The sequence below is a fragment of the Dysidea avara genome, chromosome 5, assembly GCF_963678975.1.
Source record: "Dysidea avara chromosome 5, odDysAvar1.4, whole genome shotgun sequence".
Taxonomy (NCBI): domain Eukaryota; kingdom Metazoa; phylum Porifera; class Demospongiae; order Dictyoceratida; family Dysideidae; genus Dysidea; species Dysidea avara.
The window spans coordinates 11,982,415-11,990,615 of NC_089276.1; the positions used below are offsets into that span (position 1 = coordinate 11,982,415).

The window sequence follows — 8,201 nt, forward strand, 5'->3', positions numbered from 1 at the left end:
GATTTTTTCACTCACTTCGTCCCAAGACATGCAAATACTGCAGTACGTACAATGCATGTATCATGGATTTACCTCCTTTGTGTCTCATTTCTTTGCTGACACTGACCCAAAGGTGTCGATTCGTGGTAGCTAGCTCAACGGCTTCCTTTCATTTTGTGTAAATTTAATGGGAATTGTTAGTATTTTCCATGGTGACTGGATTAATTAAGTGTACTTTGTTAGTAACGCTGTGTAACAGGCTGAACAGTAATGGCCATTTCATCATTTGAGTCAGTAACTGATAGTTGGGGTGCGTGAATTGTCTACATTTCCGTGGTGACTGGATGCCCTTCTACTACTGTTCTCCATTTGTAACGCTGTGTAATGGGCTGAACATAGTTGAAACTGAGCCACTTTCAAGTTAATAATTATTGATGATTGGGGCACATGTTCAGACGGATACACTAATTAACTCAGCATTCTTTCTTTTGATGCGGTATGCCAGGGGGGCGGTAGAGCAGGCCAAAAAGTGAGGGGGCCAGGCCAGCTGTAAGTTGAAGACCAAAAAAAAAAAAAAAAAAGGTCACAGCCTGCTGCTGACAATAGCTGCTCTCCACCAATTATATCTCCTTCTTAGCTAAGTAGTTTGCTACACTGCTTCTCTAATAGGGTATCCAGATCCTGACCGTTCTATTAGAGCATCTCGATCTTTTCTTGCAAACAGTGTCCCAAAAAAGTGGGGGCCCGTCTCCACCGCCTATGCGGTATGCGCGGGTTCACCAGATATAATGATGTTACAAAGTAAACAAACAAGTAGCTATAAGGAAAAATTATGAATTTTAAGTTCAATTAGGGATCAGATATAAAAGTAGGAAAACAAGGGAGATCAACTACATCTGCGGATATACTAGTGTGGACATTTAGTCCTTAATTCAGTCATGGGTGAATTAGGGATCAAGTTAAATCTACTAGTATATCTGCAGGTGAAGGTGACCTCCCTTGTTTCCCTATCTGTACATGACCCCTAACTGAACTTAAAATTCATAATTTTTCCTTATACTTGTTAAGTTATGTGTTGATGGTTTAGTGGTGGTCACAGGCCATGCCTATACTAAACTGTAAGGTTCATTAAGGTTTTCATATTGTGTCAGCCACTTAATTGCAGCCACTTAATTGTCTTACCTGTATAGCATTAGTATTACAAATGCATTTAAAACCTAGTAACCATGAGTATCTTTAATTGTGGTATTCAATTTCTCAGTATAACATACTGTAATTTTGTATACAGTATTTAAAAGTTCAAAAGATTTGTGAACTTTAGTTAATGAATGTTCGAACCCTGACAACCCAAGTTAGTTTAGGCCCTATCATGAATGGTACACTAAACATTGTTTCTCAACATCCCATTATTTAGCTAAATAATCAACTATTTGGCATCTTCACACTGAAACTGTACATATGTCATAAAGCCAACCACATACTTGGATTCCTTAAATGTAACATGGACAATCTTCCAAGATAACACAACTGGTTCTACCAATCATAGATTACCGTTGGGACCCATACCATCATAATGAAATCAAACAACTTGAAATGATTCTTGCATGGTTTTTTACAAATAATGCATGGTGAAGAGACCATCACAATAGCAAAACCACATTATTACACCAGAGACCAGTTAAATTGGCTGACTCTTAGGCATAGGCGGATCTAGGAGACACTGTCAGGGGGGGCCAAGAAGTTTTAGTGTACAACAGTGTTTATTCTACTATGAGCTATGGGGAAATTCTAGAACACAAGTTATCAAGACTCACGGTAGTGAGTCGCGCGGCCAGTAAAGCAGAAGCGCGCGCCGCAGACAATAAATGACGCGACCACTACGTGAGGATTTTACAAGAACGAACGTTGTCAAATTCGGCCTTCCTGTAATCCACCCGTCACTTACGCTATCCCTCTGAAACTCTGGAGCTGAACTCATCGTGTCACTAGTAACTACCACACAAGCAATGAAGCAAATCCATGCCGATTGTTTCGTGATCGAGGTTGCCGACATCAAAGGGGAAGTTTCATTTTTATTTTTTTATTTATCGCATGCGGTTAGACGCAACCGCAGGTGTATGCCTTGCGTTCCTTTGAACATTGACCGCCCTGTTATCGCTTCAGTATTCACTCAATCACCTCAGGATTCACATCATCAATTTCACCATACATGATTACCCTACAGTCGTGATTTCAGCACCAAACGAAGTTTCAGTCGTCCTCAGTAGACCTAGAGGCCAAATACAAATCCCAGATTGCTGTTTTCCGCAATTAGTGATGGGCGATACCAGGATTTTCAGAACGATACGATATCAATACGATATTGACTAAAATTGACCGATATTGATACTTTTCGATACGATATTGTAACATTAATTTGCACGTGTAAATTGCTAGTTTTCTCACATAATTTGATATTAGGTAGCTATGGCTATACACAATGGGGATTTCCTGTCCACATACACAAAAGTAACAGTAATTAGAAAATTGCTGAAGGTAATGGAAAGCTACAATTAACTATTAAATAAGCTAAAATAGACATTTTAAAATTAAATCAGATCACGTGATGTATCGTATCGAAATATCGAGTTTTGAAAAATATATCGATACTTTTCGATATCAGCAAAAAATCAAACGATACGATATAATATCGATATATCGCCCAACACTATCCGCAATACTACTCGCTTGGCATGTAGGGCAATGTGTCTTTAAACTGTTCTAAAAGTTTCGTTCAGATTGAAACATTTGTTTTCGAGAATGGCTAGTTTGAAATTTGAATTTAGTCGCCCCCACGTCATTTGCTCTCTAAGAATTTTACTTGGAATTAAAGAATGACGCAGAGCACAACTGCGGTCACTGGGTATTGATGAACTGGCGCTCTATGTAGTTAATCAGTACATATAGCCACCAAGAAGTGTGCTGCCATAGATTATAGTCCATAGATATAATCTATGGTGCTGCATACCATCCTTCGTTTTGAAATTAGTCGCCCCCACATAATTTGTCCCTCTAAGGGCGCGGCTTAAAGAATGACACAAGAGTACAACTGCGGTTACCAGTTGTTGACACAAGCTGTGAGTAATTAGCACATGTAGCTAGCTTAAAAGGAAGTGTGCAAAATCGCCTAATACAATTGTCACCATGCATTATTGCATTTTATAGCACCCCCACACAAAATTACACATGTAATTACAACATACAGAGGAGACACATGAATACCAAACACTTTTCACAACAATAATGTAAGAATTGTACAATAATGACTGTAATATAACTGCTATGCAAATGTTTTCCAGTGGCCCGCCATGGTAGCAAGTCTCACATGACGGCATGTATATTCATCCAAACACAATGGGAGTAACGAGTAAGTATGATGACAACAAGTTGGTATGACTCCATTTGTAGAATCCAGATGAGTGGGTGTGGCTCCAGTATGTCTAAACAGTTAACAAACATTCCTGTTATAAATACGTGCTAGAGATGCAATATAATAGTATAGTATTTAAATGCAATAATACATAGTCTCCATTGCATCACTATCAAACGACACTAAGTGGAGGATATTGTTGCATCTCTAGTATGTACACTCTATCAGTACAACCTGTCTTAATGGCCACTAGTATAGAAAGACAACCACTCTTGAAAAGCCAATTACAATTGAGAATTTATACACTATTACCTGCTGAATGAGTGAAGGTGGCAATAAACAAGTTCCACCATAATTTATACACGTGATCTGATCCTGTATATTCTGTCAGTGGATGAGATCCACTTGGCCAGGACAAAATGTGACTCAAGTGTCCTGGATGATCCATACTCAACCAACTTATGACCCAGTGGCACAATGGAACTGACTATTTATAGAGAATACAATTATATTTATTTCTAAGATGTGTGGATGTGTGGACACATTACAACACATTACATGTACATACAAGACATGCTACGTACTGTTTTAGCATTTCAAGTCACCACATTATACACGTACCAGTCAACAATGCTTCATAGTGCCCATCAGTAAACCTGAAGAAAAGTTACGAAAAATAAAAATTCACATAAGTACAATGAAACCTCATTAATATGGCCAGCTGTGGGACCAAAAAATTTGGCCTGAATAACAAGGTGGCCTTATTAATGAGGTCATAAAGTGATGCTTAGCTATATTTGGGACCTACTAGAGGTGGCCAATATAATAAGGTGGTCTTATTAAAGAGGTGGCCACTAAGTGAGGTTTCACTGTACATACAGTTCACAATATTGTGAACAATATTAATGGTTAACAATATACACCGAAACCTGCACGTCACTTCTTGTGGAAGATTGCTCTCTACACAAAATGACACATTCAGAGATTGTATTTAGATGGATGATACAGTAACGCATTGTGACTTCAATACTCGTGATGTGTCACTGCTAGGCAGCAACCATATACACGGCACTGCCACATCGCACTTGCTCGCACACACAATTTTGCTAAAGATTTTACAAATTGATAATTAAGGGGTGTGGCAACTAGCTGTTTCGCTTGCAAGACTGTGTGGCAGCTGTTTCCCTTCTGTACAAGTGGCCACCAAGACAGGTCCACTGTGGATGAAAGTCAGGCATTAGATATTTGGTATTTCATGTGTTGAAGACATTCCAGGGCTTCTGGTAGTCTCAAATCTCACCACAGTTTAACTCAGGCAGTGTTGTGGTCACCACTAAACTACTGGAATGCTGTGTTATGTTCATCTTATGCTTGGCTACTATATTGTAGAACTGAAATGGATACTCTGAAAAATATATCCTATGGATAATGACTTCATCACTTTCTTCATCAGGAGCTTATAAGGACCAATAGTGAAACTTTTTACACTTGGGGCTGACAGTCAACTGCCTATGTCTGAAGCAGTGCTTTTGGTGCTCTAACAGATTGGCTGCCCCCTTGCTGCCAGCACTCACTGTCTCATATGCTGTCATACACTAAATCCATCTCTATAGCCAGTTAGAACAGCATGCTTCTTACCTTTTTTTAAGGCCGCATAATGCAGCCACCTCTTTAAAAGGCAAGGTCAGAAAATTTTGTCCCCACGGCCTGAATAATGACCAGTTTTCACTGTACTATTAGTGATTAGTGATCATGGGGGATTATTTATTAAGATACTACGATATACAAACGCTACAACCTCTAAATATAGCAGTAAATTTTTTACCCTGGTCCAATGTCTCGTAATAATCGTGACTTCGTGAGAGACTCTACTGTGACAAATACATGTTTATCATGATATCTGCTAATCGCCTTTTTACAATTTAAGTTTTACAACACAAATACATGTATAGTTAAACTCACCAATTGTGACTAAATCTCTTCAACACGAAAAGACAAGTAATGAGACAGCCACACAAGCCTATTCTGGTGCGTTTATTTAGTAGTAATATAAATTTTAAAGGCGTTTATTTACAACAGGACATAATTACGCGCCCCTCTATTTCAATTCAGGAGTAGCTATTTAGAACAATATAATTGTAGTTAATATTAATTTGTAAATGTATGTAGTTTTATACATGTATGCTGTATACAGGGCGTAGCTGAAAAACAGCTTTGCTGATGCTACCTTCCCTGTTTAAATAAATTGAAAAAAAAAAAAAAAAAAAAAAAAGTCTCTGTACATACTTTCACTCTAAGTATATTTCTCTTTGTAATGACTCATCTATCTCAGGACAGTCCCTTACTGAACGACGCAAGTTTCATACCATTCTACAAACTTACAAAGTATTGCACAAGTTGGCTCCAGATTATCTCCATGGCATATTTGAATATGCTGTTAATGTTACGGGACGTATCAGCAGAAATGCTCATCGCTTGTTTGTTCCACAGCTACGGACTAATTATGGGAAAAGAAGCTTATATTACAGAGGTACTATATTGTGGAACGCTCTGCCAGCTGCTTTGTATCACGCATCAACTTTATTTCAATTCAGGAGTAGCTATTTAGAACAATATAATTGTAGTAAATATTAATTTGTAAATGTATGTAGTTTTATACATGTATGCTGTATACAGGGCGTAGCTGAAAAACAGCTTTGCTGATGCTACCTTCCCTGTTTAAATAAATTGAAAAAAAAAAAAAAGTCTCTGTACATACTTGCCTTTTCTTTACTATTCTCTTGGCAGGGGCGTAGCTTCTTCACTTGAATTAGTCAATGCTTGAAGTAGATCGAGATACTCTAATAGAACAGTCACATTTCTACAAGTGCCATATTTTTATATTAAAGTCTGTAAGTAGCTAGAACTATACAATCCGATGCTAAGCAGAAGTTGTAACTATGCTAAATATTGATTGTTGTGTTACAGCTGTTTTGTGACTGCTCTAATAGAGTATCTTGATCGTTTCAATGCAGTACAAGATGAAAAAGGCAAAGTGTTGTTAAGGGTTTACTAGTTAAAATTGGTGTTAGTTGACTGCAGTTGCATGCCACTAACAGGGCCGTCCAGAGAAATTAGAGGGCCCAGGGAAAAGAGTTAAAGAGGGGCCCAGGGGCAAGGAAGGGTCTAGATCTTGACTGCTCTATTAGAGTATATCGATCTTTCTTTAAACAGGTATTCAAGTGGCCCCTTTCGGGCTGTGGTAGGGGGCAAAATACCCCAGTTACCCCCAATGTGGGCGGCCCTGGCCACTAAAATTACAATTATATTTTAATATTCTGTCACTGTAATCTGGGGTTTCTGTCAAAACCATGGAAACTCACCTACTGTTATCAACAGTGCATTGCTTATTCTAACAAAAAGTATTGAAATCCCATCCAAAAACAGCTTATAGCTGTAAAAAAAAAGTGCGCGTCCAAGTAAAGCAGAGTTAACTGCGACAAAAAGTAATGATATCATAATGCGGCCATGTGCGAGGTGTGCAAGTTGTAAAATTAATATTAGCTATAGTATGTTCACGTTGAGCTGAATCCTCAAAAACATTTAATAACTCATGGATGCAATTACACACGATCTTGAAATTCGGCTCATTTGTAGTACTGCTTGACCCGCTAAAAATATTTCAAAATGTTTTTGTTCAAATGTTTGACATAATATTTACGGCCAATCAAAAATTGTACAATATATTTCCTATGGGGAAGCCATATAAGTACAGTGTCCATTACAGCCCTTTCCCGAACTTGTAATGGAGCCAAACTGTACGTGTCTGTTGTTGACACCTTTGCTGTTACCAATAATCATCTGGTTGGCTGAAATGTTAACTCAGTTGAGAAAAAAATCCACTTTTAATTTTTAGCTGTTTTTCAGGATTCAACTCAACGTGAACATACTATAATCAGATAATACAGTGTTATTGTTAAAGTGTTAATGAGAACTATGTGATGCTGCTAGTTTTTAAGTGTGTGAGCATCTTCATAAATGCCACATAAATTTAATTCTCAATAAAGCAATGTGTATAGATTCTCTGATAGTAATAAATAGTTTGAGTTTGGCCGCCTTTCCTGTATACAGCAATGCTACGAACAAAGGAAAGGTGGCCAAAGTCAAACTATTTATTACTATCAGAGAATCTATACACATTGCTTTATTGAGAATTAAATTTATGTGGCATTTATGAAGATGCTCACACACTTAAAAACTAGCAGCATCACATAGTTCTCATTAACACTTTAACAATAACATTGTATTATCTGATTAGCTAATATTAATTTTACAACTTGCACACCTTGCACATGGCCGCATTATGATATCATTACTTTTTGTCGCAGTTAACTCTGCTTTACTTGGACGCGCACTTTTTTTACAGCTATAAGCTGTTTTTGGATGGGATATTCATTTACATAACCTTATTCAGCATATAGCTGGATGAACGATGGACATACAATTCGTAAAACTGTAGTTGGAGAAAATTTAAAAAATCAGACCTCCCAGGTTTGAATTTCAGAGCATTTTTGATAACGCTTAGCTTAAATAGTGTATACTTTGCAATGCATACAAAGATTGGTTAGCCTATCTGAGATAACCTGTTTGATGGTAAAGTGTATACCAAATCAAAATAAGGAGTAGCTAACATCGTTACGATTTGTAAAATTTGTAAATTGATGACATCAGAATTGCGACTGTTCTATTAGAGTAGTGACTGCTCTATTAGAGTATCTCGATCTTTGCACAAAAATTCAAATTTATTTGCCTCACTTTCTTTACGGTGTACAGT

General features: G+C 37.5%; 1 long non-coding RNA gene across 2 annotated transcripts; it reads right to left on the reverse strand.

Annotated features, from left to right (window-relative positions):
• Positions 1–3,167: 3,167 nt before the first annotated feature.
• On the reverse strand, positions 3,168–5,449 carry LOC136255918 (uncharacterized). 2 transcript variants are annotated; one of them, XR_010701206.1, is made up of 3 exons: positions 5,351–5,449; positions 3,973–4,044; positions 3,168–3,458 (listed from the first exon to the last, which is right to left on the reverse strand). It is a non-coding gene; the product is annotated as an uncharacterized lncRNA (long non-coding RNA). The 2 variants fall into 2 exon arrangements; XR_010701205.1 differs by lacking the exon at positions 5,351–5,449 and having other exon boundaries at positions 3,973–5,286.
• Between the last annotated feature and the right edge of the window lie 2,752 nt (positions 5,450–8,201).